At 48.0% G+C, this 16,152-nt stretch overlaps 1 protein-coding gene and 1 pseudogene across 1 annotated transcript in view; both read left to right on the top strand.

Annotated features, from left to right (window-relative positions):
• The window catches only part of PYCR2 (pyrroline-5-carboxylate reductase 2), a 131,178-nt gene that overhangs the window by 42,162 nt on the left and 72,864 nt on the right, over positions 1–16,152 (top strand). The window lies entirely within an intron of this gene.
• On the top strand, positions 1,670–9,049 carry LOC144316548 (large ribosomal subunit protein mL39 pseudogene; annotated as a pseudogene).

Here is a 16,152-nt window from a genome sequence, read left to right as displayed (position 1 = left end):
AGTATGGATGGGATGTTTTTCTTCCTAGTTTTGCAGACAGTTAACAATACATTTATATTATTTTCATAGTGAAAATATTATTTTATTTTTCTAAAGATTTTATTTATTTATTCATGAGAGACACAGAGAGGTAGAGACATAGGCAGAGGGAGAGGCAGGCTCCCTGCAGGGAGCCTGATGTGAGACTCGATCCCAGGATCCCAGGATCATGACTTGAGCTGAAGGCAGATGCTCAACCACTGAACCACCCAGGTGCCCCCATAGTGGAAAGATTCTTAATTAAAAAAAAAATCTTGCAAGTACAATTAGAACCGTATGATATTGTGATGAGAATTTTCAGAACACACCAGGACATGTGGCCTGACTTACGGTTTGGCCATGGGACACAGGGTTTGAAGCTGGAATTACTTCCCCAGATGTGGGACACATACATACATGCACACTGGCCATGAGGGCCGCCAGCCAAGAGTGAATCTGGAGAATAGCTTTACTAGAGGGAAGTCCTCCAGATACTATATTGTCAGTGACTCTAGGCCACCCATGGTGCCACAGTCCCAGGGCAGTGCAAGCTGTCAGGGGACCAAATAAAATTGATGCCTGCCTGCGGCTAAAACAATGAGTCTTTTGAGCTATTGTCCCACCCAGGAAACTTCTCTGACGACAGTGTCGTCGTTCTATACAAAGGCAAGTCCACCGGTCCTGACTGACGTGGACACTGTCAAAAGCATTACAACCTCTTAGCCACAATTTGGAAGCTTTTGGGTGGAATTCAGATAACTGCGTTCTGTCCCTTTGCCTGTCTTGGGAGAAGAACCTTCCTCCTAGGCCTGGTATCTAGCAGCACGCTCCAGGATGGTGCCTGGAGAATAAACCAGATGCTCTTTCTCATTCTTGTGTTCTGGTTTGCATTACTCATCCCCGCCGACACCTTGCTATTACATAAACTCCAAATTAAGTTTTATTAAAAAGGTATTGTTGATGCCCTGAAGATTCACCCAGTCCTTCATTCATTTATTAAAGGATTAGTTAAAATCGGAGTAATTTATCGCATACTGAAATTAAAATTGCACAGAAAAACATCCATTTCCCTGTCCAACCCTCCAGCTTATAGGTTAAGCTGGAGTCACAGAAATTGCTGGGGAAGGGGAGTCTGTGTGTTGAGGACCTGGGGACCCTGTGAGATGAGCCACCTGTTCCTGGGGAGCAGGACTCAGATTGAAGGAAGGGAAGGGCCAACAGAAGGGCTCAGGGGTGTGCTCCAGGGAGGCCTTGGGAAGCCACCAGGTGTACTGCAAGATGGAAACTTGGAGGGACATGCAGAAAGGAGAGGGAGGACACATTGAGGATGAACGTCACCTACTAGACAATTTTGCGTTCAGTCCTCTTTTTTTTTTTTTTTTTTTGGGTTCAGTCCTCTTTGGGTGTTTCTGCCAATCCAGAGTTTTCACAGCTGCCTGCCTAGGAGGTTCCCTAGGAGTTTATTGAGCAAATTTCTATGATGCCTGAAATGTGATGCATAACAATAGTCAGCCTGAGCAAATCCCCAGGTGTCGGACCTGAAAGCAAAATTCTCAGGACTGGCCAGACACTGCTGACAGTTTCTTTCCATGCCAGAGACCTGTGATGGGGCAGGTCACTGCTTCGCCCACCAAGGGTGTGCCCAGCAGGCATGGGGGTGAGGTGAGGGTGGGGTCTAGCCTTTACGTTCTGTCTTTGCAAGGATTTCTGGAGAGTACAGAGCAAGAATTCTTGGCCTAGGAGGTGAGAAGGCTCCCAGGTTCTCCTCTGGGCAGTAATCCTGTTGCTCTCCTTCTAGGCTTTCCTTTTTCCCTTCATTTTCTTCCTTCCTTCCTTCCTTCCTTCCTTCCTTCCTTCCTTCCTTCCTTCCTTCCTTCCTCCCTCCCTCCCTCCCTCCCTCCCTCCCTCCCTTTCTTTCTTTCTTTCTTTCTTTCTTTCTTTCTTTCTTTCTTTCTTTCTTTCTTTTCTTTCTTCTTTCTTTTTTTTTTTTTAAAGATTTTATTTATTTATTCATGAGAGACACAGAGAAAAGGGCAGAGACATAAGCAGAGGGAGAAGCAGGCTGCCTGAGGCCATTAGGGGCAAGGAAGCTCTTAGCCCTTCCAGAGGCCAATCTCCAGAACTCAGCCTTTCTAACTTACACCAAAGAAATTTAAAATGAGGGCAGCCCAGGTGACTCAGCGGTTTAGGGCCGCCTTCGGCCTAGGGCCTGATCCTGGAGACCGGGGATCGAGTCCCACATTGGACTCCCTGCATGGAGCCTGCTTCTCCCTCTCCCTCTGCCTGTGTCTCTGCTTCTCTCTCTCTCTCTCTCTCTGTGTCTCTCATGAATAAATAAATAAAATCCTTAAAAAAAAAAGAAATTTAAAATGAAACTTTAGGGATCCCTGGGTGGCGCAGCGGTTTGGCGCCTGCCTTTGGCCCGGGGCACGATCCTGGAGGCCCGGGGCACGATCCTGGAGACCCGGGATCGAATCCCGCATCGGGCTCCCGGTGCATGGAGCCTGCTTCTCTCTCTGCCTGTGTCTCTGCCTCTCCCTCTCTCTGTGACTATCATAAATAAAAAAAATAAAAAAAAAAGAAACTTTAAATTGTAAAATATCCCCACATTTCAAAATATTTGGAAGACAGAGACCAGATGAAGACAAATCCACCCGTAACTCCATCACCCTATTCCAGTTCTCTGAGTATTGAAGTTTGAGTTATTAATACAGATTGGGGTTGTAGTTGGTACATGGGGCCACATGAAGGGACCCACAGAGTCTTAGTTAAAAAAAAAAAAAGACTATCCTTTGAGAATGAAATTAGGAAAAATTGTGGAGATCAGCCCTCTGCAAAAACAGCCCAGTCTATGACATTGTGTGACATATGTTTGCTGAGACATTTCACCTTTCTTACTTGTAAAATGGCGACAGTGCTCGAATTCCTTTCCTTTCAGAGTCATTGTGGGAGAAAGTGAAATAATTTCCTGAGTGTCTCCCTTCCTGCACACACTCAGGTTTCTCTGATCAGAGACCAGAGTCAAATCCTTCGTAACTCCTGTGTTGAAATCCTAACCCCCGCTGCGCTCCTGGAAAACGGGGTCACTGCAGATGTCATTAGTTAAGAGGAGGTTGTACTGGAGTAGGGGGACCCCTAAACCCGTAGGACTGGGTTTCATCACAGGGAGCCTTTTGGAGACAGACATGCATGTAGGGAGCTTGACCGGAGGAGGCATAGGGAGAAAACCACTGTCTAGGAGCCTGGGAGTGACACCTGCCATAGATGCTCCCCTTCCAGCCCTCAGAAGGAACCAAACTGCCTACACCTCAGTTTCAGACTTTTGGCTCCCAGAGCTGTGAGACCATACATGTCTATGGTTTAAGCCAGCCAGGTCGTGGTACTTGGGTTATGGCAGCAAATTAATACACCCATCATGTAGGAGATACTTTCTCTTATCTGCAGTTAGTTCCTGGAGAAGGTGGACAGATTAGTGAGAAGTCAGTCTCTTGGCTTCCAGGCCGCCAAGGCCCATCCAACACCCGCCTGAGGCCTGGGACTGAGGCACCATCATTGTCCTCCATCTCTGGCCCAGACTGATCCTGCCCTAGAATAACCCACGTTGACCTAGACCCAACTGCCATTCCTGAGCCAGCGAAGATGGGCACAGTAAGTCCTTGAGACTTGGCTTCACGGAAACTTCCTCTGGCCAGAGTCAAGTCATTTGGGAACCTTTGATGATGCAAGCTTGCAAACCAGAGAGTCTGCAGAGCCAGCAAAGGGTGCTGAATGCAGACTTACTCCCTTTCCCAGGGCACAACGTTGGAAAATATAGATAGGGCATCTTAAAAATATTTATCTATTTATTTATTTTAGAGGAGGAAAGGGAGAGACAGAGAGAGAGAATGAGTAGGAGGGGCAGAGGAAGAGAGAGTCTTTAAGTAGACTCCGTGCTGAGTGCAGAGCCCCATGCAGGGCTCGATCTTACGACCCTGAGATCATGACCTGAGCCAAAACCAAGAGTCAGACCTTAACTGACTGAGCCACCCAGGTGCCTCTTTTATTATTATTATTTTTAAATATTTATTTATTTTCTAGGAAGAGACAGAGAGAGAGAATGGATAGGGCATCTCATCCCAGAGTCCTTTGGTCTTTCCCTGGGGTTCATTTAATGTTTCTTGGTTTCTTTTTTTTAATTTTTAATTTTTAATTTTTTTTGTTTCTTGGTTTCTGCCAAGAGAATTATCACTGGGAAGAAGAGGGCAGTTGGGCTGAGCATCAGAGCATAGCTTGAAAGTGGGAATATCTAGGAACAGAAGGTTGAAGAGCTAGGGCAGACGATCAGGGAAACAATGCAGACGAGGTGGTAGATGATACGGAATTACTGCTGACTTCACCATGTGCAATAAAACTGTTGGAAGATTATTCTTATCCCTGTGTCGGGGGAGGGGGAGGGGAAGAGGGATGAATGCAGATATAGCAAACATGCATTATTTTTTTTAAGATCTTATTTATTCTTTTTTTTTTTTTTTAGATTTTATTTATTTATTCATGAGAGACACACAGAGAGGCAGAGACATAGGCAGAAGGAGAAGCAGGCTCCCTGTAAGAAGCTCGATAGAGGACTCGATCCCAGGACCCTGGGATCACGCCCTGAGCTGAAGGTAGACGCTCAAAGGCTGAGCCACCCAGGTGTTCCTATTTATTCATTTTTGAGAGAGAGCACAAGCAGGGTGAGCAGCAGAGGGAGAGGGAGAAGTAGACTCCCCATGGAGCAGGGAGCCCCATCTGGGGCTTGATCCCAGGATCCTGAGATCATGACCTGAGCCGAAGGCTGATGCTCAGCTAACTGAGCCCCTAGGTGCCAGGAAAGGTGCATTATTAATCTGGGTGTAATGTATAGAACTGTTGTTATCCTGTTCTTACAACTTTTCTGTATGGTTAACTTTTTCATTAAAATGTTAGGGGAGGGGCAGCCCGGGTAGCTCAGTGGTTTAGTGCTGCCTTCAGCCCAGGGCCTGATCCTGGAGACCTGGAATAGAGTCCCACGTTGTGGTCCCTGAATGGAGCCTGCATCTCCCTCTGCCTGTGTCTCTGCCTCTCTCTCTCTCTCTCTCTCTCTCATGGATAAATAAATAAAATCTTAAAAAAAATAAAATAAAATGTTAGGGGAGGAGGGGTGCCTGTGTAGCTCAGTGGTTGAGCATTTGCCTTTGGCTCAGGTCGTGATTCTGGGGTCCTGGGATCGAGTCCTGCATCGGGATCCCCTCAGGGAGCCTGCTTCTCTCTGCCTGTGTCTCTGCCTCTCTCTGTGTATCTCTCATGAATAAATAAATAAAATCTTTAAAAAAATAAAAATTAAAAATAAATAAAATTTTAGCGGAGGAGGAGACCCAGGAGTGCCTGGGTGGCAAGTTGGTTCAGCATCTGACTTTTGGTTTTGGCTCAGGTTGTGATCTTCAGGTCATGAGATGGAGCCCTGAGTGGGGCTCTGCCCTTAGTGTGGAGTCTGCTTGAGATTCTCTCTCTCTCTCTCTCTCTCTTTCTCTCTCTCTTTGTCTCTCTCTCCCTCCAGGACATGAGAGGAACCAGGTGAGGATTCAGAAGAATGAAATAATCTTGAGGGATGCCTGGGTGGCTCAGCGGTTGAGCGTCTGCCTTCGGCTCAGGGAGTGATCCTGGGATCCAGGATCAAGTCCCACATCGGGCTGCCCACAGGGAGCCTGCTTCTCCCTCTGCTCGTGTCTCTGCCTCTCTCTTTCTGTGTCTCTCATAAATAAATAAATAAATAAATAAATAAATAAATAAATAAATAAATAAATAAAATCTTAAAAAAAAAAAAAGAAATAATCTTGAGACAGAGATGGGAAGAAAGGGGGAAAACTTGGGAAAAGCCTGCAGTAGGGTTGAGGACCAGACAGAAAGGGGAAGCTCGGGCCATCGTCTTTATCCTTTGTTCAGTTCCTCCATGGCCAGAGGAAGTTCTGATTGAGCACGAAAAGCCTCAACAAAAATCACTCCAAATTTCCATTTTTAGGTTGACAGGGCAACACAAGAAGGAAAATGCGAAGTGATTTTTCAGGCAATTTAACAGTGTAATGAGCTTGCATAGGTGGAAGGGTACCTTGTCCACCGCTGAGGGGCTGGAGCTGGGAGCCTGGGCAGCCCAAATCGAAGAGCCAGAGCGAGGGCTTTATTCCTCAGAAGAGGACAATATAGGGCAGCTCTGGTGGCTCAGCGGTTCAGCGCTGCCTTCAGCCCAGGGGTGATCCTGGAGACCCAGGATCGAGGCTCGTGTCAGGCTCCCTGTGTGGAGCCTGCTTCTCCCTCTGCCTGTGTCTCTCCCTCTCTCTCATGAATAAATAAATAAAATCTTTTTTTTTTTCTTAAGAAGAGGACAAGATGATGCCCTCAGGAAGCTCAGTCTTGTCCTCTGCCTCCTAGTTCACCAAGACCAGCCAGGCAACTGGAGGCACGAACTCCTCCTCCCCACAGACATCTCCACTGGATCATCACCCTCCCTGGCTTTCCTGGGGTTCAGAGAACTGGGCGTCCCCCCCCTTTCTTGCTCTGGGTCCCTGCTGCTGCTTTGGGGACTTGTCCCCTTGATGGACCAGCCAGGGTCCTGGCAGAGGGGAGGGGTGTGCTCAAAACCGGCTTGTTGAGCACTGCTAGGGCTTAACCAGGGAGCTGTGATGGAAAGGCCATGGCAGGGGTGCGGGCACCTGGGCATCAGGGGGCAGGGGAGGACACTGTGGTCTCAGGGCACTGTGAGGGGCGCCTGAGAGATCCTTGCCTCTCTCTCCTCCTGCCTCTTAGCTGTGCAGAGAATTCTGGAAACCGGAGGGCGTGGAGTCTCCCAGGACACGGAGTAGGGCAGAGGAGGAGGGGTCTTGGCTTCACAGAGACATTCCCTCTCTCCCCAGTTATCAGCTTCTCCCTCTAACTTGGTTTCTTTTCTCAGCTCCATCACAGAGAACGTTCCCTCCACGCTAATTTCCCCACTCCTGCCCACACCTCCCCTCCTCTCACGGGCAAACGTTTCCACAGACTGGTTTATAATACTTGTCTTCACTTCCTCACTGTCTGTTAACTCTTTAAAAAATCCTTGTTGACTTTTAGATTCCAAACACGCATTGAGTAATGCAAAATTTGAACACTACAAAAATACATAACATAGAAAGTAAAAGCTCTCCATAATGTTAGTCACTTTCCACACACGCACTCACACCAGAAATAACCACTGCCAAAAGTTTGGTGCATGTTTGTCTAACTTTAAAAATATATGTGTATAATGAGAATGGCTAAAATAAACACTTGTGACAACAGTACGTGCCAGAGAGGATACAGAGGAGCTGGACTACTGGGGTGTTGCTGGCGAGTTGGGGAGCACTCCTATGCAATGGGACGGCCCCTATAGGAAAGATGATGGCTGGGTCTCTCACTAATGACATAGGGGCTCACCATGTGACCCCATAGTCAACTCCTGGGCATCCATCCCAGAGAAATGAAAACTTACACCCACAGCAAAACCTGTACATGAATGCTCATAACGGCTTTATTCATGGTTGTCCCAAACTGGATACAACCCCAATGTCCACACAGCTGACAGGTTAAATAAACTGTGGTCCATCCATGCCACGGGATACTGCTCAGCATTAAGGCAGAAGGAACTGCTGATAAACACGGCCACCTGGGTGGCTCGCCGAAGAATTCTGCTGAGTGCAGAAAGTCAGTCTCAAAGGTTACACAGTGTGTAACTCCATTTATACAGCATTCTTGAAGTGACAAAATTATAGAGATGGAAAACAGATTAGAGGTTGCCAGGGATCAAGTGGAGGGGAGGAGGGGGTAACTGGCCATAAAGGTGGAGCACAAGCCAGGTGTGAGATGAAAGTATTTTCCACTGTGGTGGTCACACCTGTGATGTGTGATACAACCACAAAGAACTAAACATACACACACACACACACGTGAGTGTAAAACTGGTGAAATATGGGCGCCTGGGTGGCTCAGAGGTTGAGCATCTGCCTTTGGCTCAGGTCGTGATCCCAGGGACCAGGGATGGAGTCCTGCATTGGGTTCCCCACAGGGAGCCTGCTTCTCAACCTCTACCTATGTCTCCACCTCTCTCTTTCTGTCTTTCATGAATAAATAAATAAAATCTTAAAAAAAAAAACCTGGTAAAATCTGGTCACCAAGGAGGCTGCAGTCAAGGGGTCCAGGGGCTGCAGTTTGGTGGACCTGACCTGCTAGAGGGGCTGGCTGGAGATTCGTGGCAATATCATCACCAGCTTCCCAGTTGTCACCAACCAAGCTGTCCTGCAGACAGGTCTCTCTTTTTTTTTTTTTTAATTTTTATTTATTCAGGAGAGAGAGAGAGACAGAGACAGGGACACAGGCAGAGGGAGAAGCAGGCCCCATGCAGGGAATTCAACCCGGGACTCGATCCCGGGTCTTTAGGATCAGGCCCTGGGCTGAAGGCGGCGCTAACTGCTGAGCCAACCGGGCTGCCCCAGATGGGTCTCTCTGATGAAGAAAACAGGCAGTCATCATTGACTCCCTTAAGTTAGAAGGCTGAATGCAAACACGTGGGGGAAAACTGACGCTGGTATTATCCACGTGATGAATGAACACCTTTCAGCTCCTGACAGTGTGCCACAAATTTAAGTGAGTGACTCTATAGGAAGCCCATCCCGATGGGCTCTTCTGGACGTAGTATAAGGCCTTGATGGAGTCTTGTGAGATGAAATTGCTCACTTTCAGAGATCAAGACCTAGGAGAAGTGATTGCAGCCTATGGGCACTCTCTGGTGGAGAACAGGCTGTGTGGCCATAGAGGCGTTCGAGGGTGAGTGCATGGCCAGTCTGGTTAGAGCTCCAGAAGTTCCCGCCCTCCCTGGAGCCTTTGCTATGATGTAGTTTTGGATAAGAGACCAACAAAAGAGAACGTACACTCCTTCACAAAAGATGCTTGTGCATTAACTCATAAAGATCTTCCATTTGAAAGCTGCCTTTTGCTTCTGGAAGTAGATGCAAAAGGAGCCTTATAGAGATAGCAGATTTCACAGAAGCAAAGCACCTCAGAACACCGAGAGGAGAATCGGCCTGCGAGACCTGGTGACCTCATGGTGTGAGGAGGGCCCCCTTCTTCCAACAGCAGGTATGGTCCTGGTTTGAAAGGTCAGAGTTTGAGATCTTCCAGCTACCGGCTGAGTGCTGTAGAGACCCCAGGGTGTCTCTCTTTCCCTGTTCAGGTGAGTGTACATTTTGCTATGGGGGATAAGTTATTGGGAAGATCTCTGAAGATGGTATTTGGAGTTCACACTTCAGAGGAAAGTTCATCTACCTATAACTTCCTATGCTTTAAATATGAATAATAAAGTAAAAGGTTTGGGTGGGGGCAGGGAGAGAGGGAGAGAGAATCTCAAGTGGACTCTGTGCTGAGAGTGAAGCCCCATATGGGGCTCGATCCCACGACCCTGAGATCGTGACCTGAGTGGAAATTGAGAGTTGGATGCTCTCAACCAGCTGAGGTGCCCAGGCACCTCTAAAATAAGTTTTCTGTGTAATGTTTTAAAAACATTACAGGCTACAGTTTCCTTAGATGTTACCAAAGGTGGAGATGGGTGGAAGATTTCTTTGCATTTTTTCTTTGTAAAAACGTTTGATTGAGCTATAATTCACATCCCCATGGATTTGTCCTTTTAATGTGTACAGCTCACTGGTTTTAGTATACTCACAGAGTGGGGCAACCAAGTATCCTAGAGAACATTTTCATCACCCCAAAAAGAAGCCCTGTGCTTGTCAGTAGCCACTCTGCATTCTCCCATCCATGCCCCCACGCTCACAGATTTACTTTCACTCTCTGTTTGCCTGTTCTAGATATTTCACATAAATGGAATCATAAAATATGTAGTCTTTGGTGTCTGGTTTCTTTTACTTAGGATGATGTTTTTCAAGGTTCGTCAGCATTATCACGTGTCAGGACTGAATTGTGATTGTTGTTTAAAGATTTTATTTATTTATTTGAGAGAGAGAGATGCAGAGAGAGAGAAAGAGAGTGCACGAGTAGGGGGTGGGGAGAGGCAGAGGGAGAAGCAGACTCCCCTGTGAGCAGGGAGCCTGATGCAGAACTCGATCCCAAGACCCTGAAATCATGACCTGAGCTGAAGACAGATGCTTTACCAGCTGAACCACCAGGCGCCCCAGGACTGTGTTACTTTTTTATGGCCAAATAATATTTCACTGTATGGAGATGCTTGACATTTTGTGTTTCCATTCATCAGTTGGTGCCTTTTTGGGTTGTTTCCATTTTTTGGCCACTGCGAATAATGCTGCTAAGGAACATTCGTGTATGTGTAAGTTGTCCTGTAGCCATGTTCTCAATTCTTTCAGGTATATACACTTAGGGATGGGATTGCTGAATCATATGTAACTTGGACGTTGGGAGGAACTGCCAAGTGTTTTCCAATGGGCTGCACGATTTTACAGTCCTGCCAGCAGTGCATGAGGGTTCTCATTTCTCCCCATCCTCCCCAACATTTGTTACTGCCCGTCTTTGCCATCATGACCATCCTCGTGGGTGGGCAGTGGTATCTCCTCAAGGTCCATGTTAGTTAACCTCCCACCTTGTGCCCCCCTAACCCCCCAGCTTCCAAGCTCCCTCTTTGGTGCCTGCAGCGCTGTGTGCAGAGAAACCGCCAGGAGCCACAAGGACACAGAATGTCCCTGTGCATGCACTGGGCTCCACGGGCAGGGCTAAGGTCCTGGTGGGCAGGGATGCCTCTTGGGGACACGCTTGCTCACCCATCACACTGCGCAGCAGGCTGCAGTCCCTTAAAGCAGGTTCGTTAAAGGAATGTGAGTGAACTTGAAACACCTCGTCACCCCCAGAAAGGAATGCCGGTGGAATAGGAGGGTGAGGAGCTTCACTCACTGGCGGGTGGCCTCACAGAGGCCACATCCTGGTAGAATTGAAACTGCTTTGTGAGCAGCAGAAAGAGACACAGCTGGAGGGGAAGAGACAGAAGAGGAAATGCCTTAGGGCTGCCACCTGGGGACTTAGAGCCCCGGAGCCTGCGGGAGCCCCCAGGAGAGTCACTTCCTTGCTGCTGGGGGCGGGGGGGGGGGGGGGGGGGGGGAGGCAGGCTGAGCAAGGGGAGAGAATAGGACAGTGAGGGAGGACACAAAAGCTCCACCTCTGCTGGTCCTCCTTTGCTAAATTCAGCACCTAAATTCTAAGCTCCAAAGCCCTTTGTTTACTGAAAAGATGTTCGGGATCAACGGCCTCAAACACTTGGCACTTCTTTCCTCCTGAGTGGATCAAGACTCCCTTAGAGCAAAGGTTGAATGCTGGCTTTCCTGTCCCTCGGGAGCTTTTCTCTTGGGGGAATAATGTCTCTTTTCAATTCTATGGGTATTTTGAGAGTGCTCCTCTTTGGGAAAGTTCAAAAACAATCCATTTAAATGCAGTCTTTTCCAACTATAAACTTATCTCTGGGTGAAAGTTCGTCTAGAGCAGGGGTGAAAAAGAATAAATTATGGGACTCACAAACAGAGAAAACCCCGTGGAAGAAAGTTCAAAGTTTGAACTTACCTAAGAAAAAGTTGAGTGAATTTCTTTTTTTTTTTTTTAAATTTTTTTAAATTTTTATTTATTTATGATAGTTACAGAGAGAGAGAGAGGGAGGCAGAGACACAGGCAGAGGGAGAAGCAGGCTCCATGCACCGGGAGCCTGATGTGGGATTTGATCCCGGGTCTCCGGGATCACGCCCTGGGCCAAAGGCAGGCGCCAAACTGCTGCGCCACCCAGGGATCCCAAGTTGAGTGAATTTCATCAGCTTTTTTTGGCTTCTATTATAGAAATGTTGCAGAATGCACTTGGCTTATTCTTTTTTTTTTTTTTTTCACTTGGCTTATTCTTGTAATAAGACCAAAAAAAGTGCGATACATTTATTTTTTTTTACATTTTATTTTATGTAAATTCAATTCATTAGCATGTGGTGTATTATTAGTTTCAGAGGTCAGAGCAATCTGACCAGAGCAAAAAAACATCTTTTTTTTTTTTTTTTAAGATTTTACTTATTTATTCATGAGAGACAGACAGAGAGAGAGAGAGAGAGGCAGAGACACAGGCAGAGAGAGAAGCAGGCTCCACACAAGGAGCCTGACATGGGACTCGATCCCTGGACTCCAGGATCAGGCCCTGGACTAAAGGCGGCGCTAAACCACTGAGCCACCCGGGCTGCCCAACGTCTTTATCTTAATGAGAACAATGACTCCTCAGTGGACGTGGAGTGAAGGCCACAAGACAAGGGGTTTGAGACGCCTGGCTCAGGTGGGAGGCACAGGGGATGAGGGAGCACGTTTGGTTTCTATGATGTGCAACAGATGACCACAGACTCTGAGCCTTAGAGCAACACTTGCTCATTATCTTACACCCTGTGGGTCAGGATCTGGGTAGGTAAGGTAAGGACTCGCACTTGTGGGTCTATGGGGCTCGGCCCTGCCTGGAGGCTTGACTGGCAGTGGATCTGTTTTCGGGTTCAGCTGTAGGCAGGACTCGGTTCCTACTGCTGTTAGGACTGGGAGCCCTGCTCTCTGCTGACAATAGGGCAGAGGCCACACTCGTCTCCAACAAGCTGCTTGCCACCTGCTTCCTTGCTGTCTGGGTCTGTCCACAGACCCTCTTGCAATATATGGCAGCTTGTTTCTGCAATGCCAGCAGGGGGGGAAAAGCCAGTAAGAACGGGAACTTTGATAATACAACCTAATCCTCTCTGCCACATTCTAGATTCTATCAGCAGTCACAGGTCCCACCCATACTTAGGGCAAGTGGGTGATATAAGGGGGTAGGTCCTGGGACATGGGGAGTATGGGGACCCCCTTAGAGCCTGTTTGTCACAGGGAGCACAAAAATTCTTGTGGGATCCACATCCTTTCATCACTCAACCTTCCAGTACATTCTCAGGGCTGTCCTGCTACGGGTACCTGCAGTTTTCCACCTGGGAGCTCTCCTTCCACGTGATGGGCGTACCTGGACTTCACATTCTGGGGACTTGTCCAGGGATGGGAAATGGAGGCTCCCCTACTTCCTCACCCCGTGGGCAAGGAGGATTCAGAGGAGTGTGTCCTGTACTGTCTCCCAGGGTCCCCAGCAGGGCTGGGCCCCAGCTGCACTTGCCACAGCAGCAATTGTGAAAATAATGTTCCTTTCCTTGGCCTCCTTCCCTCCCTGCCTCCCTGCTCCATGTCTGCCTCGGGGTCTGATTTGGGGACAGCCCAACCCAAGAGAGCACACCTCTGGGCTGGAGTCAGGGTATACCTGGAGTCTGGGTGTGCTCAGGCTGCTATAACAGAATGCCACAGACTAGGTCACTTACAGGCACCAGAGCTTTATTTCTCCTGTTCTGGAGACCAGACGTCCAGTCACTGCTGCTGGCAGATTTGGTGTCTGATGGAAGAGGTCCGCTCCAGGCTGTGAATGGCCAGGACCTCACAAGGTGGAAGGGGTGGGGGGCAGGGGGCCGGCCCTCTGGGGCCTTTTCTAATGGGCACTAATTCCATTCATGAGGGATCCACCCTCAGAACCTGATGACCACCCCCCAAAGCCCCACCTTTTAAAAAAATTTTTTTTTATTTATTTATGATAGTCAGAGAGAGAGAGAGAGAGAGAGAGGCAGAGACATAGGCAGAGGGAGAAGCAGGCTCCATGCACAGGGAACCCAACATGGGATTCGATCCTGGGCCTCCAGGATGGCGCCCTGGGCCAAAGGCAGGCGCCAAACCGCTGCGCCACCCAGGGATCCCCAAGCCCCACCTTCTTATATCACCACCTTGGGCCTTAGGTTTGTAACATAAGAATTTGGGGGAGGGGACACAGATATTCAGACTGCAGCATAGTCCAGCTGAAAGGGACCTGAGATCAGCAAGGACTTGAGAGGGAGCCTGGCAGGCCTGGTGGTATTGAGAAGGAAAATGAAAAACCAGACACGATCCTCAATGAGTTAGTCAAACGTAACACAGCTGGGAGCAGTTTCACTGCCCAGGTATAGACAGGGAACATGGTCACCACCTGGGTGAGCTGCTGTTTTGGCCCCTTAGCTGCTGATCCTGAGAGTGGTGACATGGATGTGTCACACTGGGAGGGACCGATGGGCTGCTGGGTTTTGGTTCTCTGACAATCAGTAAAGCAGTGGCAGTGTCCAGTAGCTCTGGAGGCCCCCATCTAGTGTGCCTGCCTTCTTGTACCCTGCTTTTCCTTGAACGTTGACCAGGTGCTCGAAATCAGTAAGTCCACGAGTCTCCTTGGTGAACACAGGTGTATTTCAGCATCCCATAGCCTGAGGGGTACCACCACCTGCCGGGTGGTGCCACCTGGACACGAAAGCCTCAGACCTGCATTCATCCCACCACCGGGTCCTGCCATTTCACTCTACATCCACCACTCTGGCTGCCCCATCCAAGCCCCTATCATCTCTGGATTTCCTACATAGTCTCCTAAGTGCATCACTCCAGAACAGGTGACCCCTGAGGCCTTCCCGACTCCTGCAGGCTCTGCTCCTTCCTTAGGGGGAGTCCCAGGCTGTGCATCCATCCCACGCCAAGACCCCCACCCCCTCTCACAGTCCCATGGACCTGCCTTTCCAGCAGTGAATCATGGTTATAATGTAAAACATCTGTAAATATTGTTTATTAATGAAAAAAGGAATTCAGAGAAATTCAGAGGCTGCATCAAGAACCTGTATAGTCATGATCCAGAATTTAGAATGTAGACAAATGTTACCTTTCTGCTGTGTTGATTTCAAATGTTTTCCTTCTCTTTTAAGATGAATCAAACTCAAGTCAGATACGGTTAAAATCCATTTTGAATATGGTTCTCCTCCCTATCGCCCTGCCATCCTTTTTCCCTGGTTAGAGGAACTGCTATCAAGAATCATTGTTTCTTCCCCATTCATATATTTTTTTAAAAGATTTATTTATTTATTTATTTATTTATTTATTTATTTATTTATTTATTTATTTATTTATTTGAGAGAGAGAAAAGATGAGCAAGCAGGGGTAGGAGCAGAGAGAATCTTCAAGCAGACTCCCCGCTGAGTGTGGAGCTGAATGCAGGGGTCAATCCCATGACCCATGAGATCATGACCTGAGCTGAAACCAAGAGTTTGTATGCCCAACTGACTGAGCCACCCAGGGTCCCCTGCCTTCATATTTTTCTGCTTTTGTTATATAATGCCTGTTTTTAAAAATGAGTAGCTATGTTCCCATTGGTTTTTAGATCATGTGAACTACACTCTATCATCAAATTAAAATTTCACATGTATTTGTATTCCTATTGGCTGAACGTTTCTCTCTCCTGCTTGATTGTAGACCCCACAGGAACAGAGTGGGTTTTCTCACCGTTGAATCCACAAACCTGCCATAGAGCTCAACTCTTAAGAGGCTCTCGATGTACCTTTGTGGGTTGAGTAAGAGCTACCTTTCTACTGTAGATAGAGTTGGGACTTCTAGTCCGACAGCATCCAAACCAAATATTACTAATTTTTATGTAAACCACTTTGATTTCATTCAGGTCCAGACCATCCTGCTTCTTAGGCAGTGGGTTCAGGAGGGAACCAGAGGGAGTTTCCACTCTGTCTCACTGTGGATAAAGAGCCATCAGAGTGGCCAACTCATCTATCTTCTTCTGCCACGGTGCCTCCTGATAGTGGAGCAGATCTCTGCCCTAGATACGGACCCAGGAATGTTAGAGCAGAAGTACATGGTGCTCGGGTACTTGTAGGCTCACCTGGTGCCTTCAGGAGCATCCAAACCCAGCTGTTGCAGATAAAAAAGAAAACTTCAGCAGGTGAACAGGTGGGCCGAGGGACATGCAGCCGGGAGGGTGGCCTAGAGAGGTGGGGCTGTGCTCGCATCTACTTCTGGTCTACCTGAGTAGTGGGGCCTGCCACAAGAGGCTCTGTGGGAGAATATGTGAAGCTTTGGGGTATGGGCTCCGCGGGAACCTCAACTAATAAGGGTGCCTTCTCTAGGACACTGCCTCTGCCCTCCTTCAGTTTGTTACAGAGGAGAGGATGTCGTTAAATAAACTTCAGGTTAATGGCTTCCAGATACAGAGGGAGAGTATGAAAGGGAAGCCACTGTCTCCCA

Source organism: Canis aureus, chromosome 6, assembly GCF_053574225.1.
Source record: "Canis aureus isolate CA01 chromosome 6, VMU_Caureus_v.1.0, whole genome shotgun sequence".
Lineage (NCBI taxonomy): Eukaryota > Metazoa > Chordata > Mammalia > Carnivora > Canidae > Canis > Canis aureus.
Note: the sequence above shows the minus strand (reverse complement) of the source record. Positions and strands in the feature narration are given on the sequence as shown.